This window comes from Lathyrus oleraceus, chromosome 1 (genome assembly GCF_024323335.1).
Source record: "Lathyrus oleraceus cultivar Zhongwan6 chromosome 1, CAAS_Psat_ZW6_1.0, whole genome shotgun sequence".
Lineage (NCBI taxonomy): Eukaryota > Viridiplantae > Streptophyta > Magnoliopsida > Fabales > Fabaceae > Lathyrus > Lathyrus oleraceus.
The window spans coordinates 18155638-18156134 of NC_066579.1; positions in this window are offsets into that span (position 1 = coordinate 18155638).

Genomic DNA, 497 nt, shown 5'->3' on the forward strand with positions numbered 1-497 from the left:
TGGCGCCCTCATGCCTACTTATCCTCATAGTGCAATGAGGAATTCAGAGCTCGGTAGTTCAAAGAACTAGTGGTGTGAGATGAGAAGAAGTTGTGATAACAAGTATGGTCTAAACCAAAGGATAATGTGATTTGAACTCCAAAAAGGGGTGAAACATGAACCCAAGAGTAAAACCAGTATGAACCAACAAGTGAGGGCCCACAACACGGTATCACTGTATTGCAACAACCGAAAACAAAGGAATTAAGTGTTTGGTTTCATAGCACAGACAACTCTTAGTTCACAGAAGGATACAAGATGGAGCTCAAAGAGATATTGTATTTGGCTCAAAGATGAGTTGTATATCACATGAAGTGAACAAAGGTAGAATATGAATTCATCGTGGAAATGAATGAAATGAGGTGACCAAAGTCACAGAAGTGTATATTTGGTAATAAGGGACTAAAGAGGTATGATTTGAAACCGAGGGTAAAGGTGTATTGAAATCCATAGGAGAA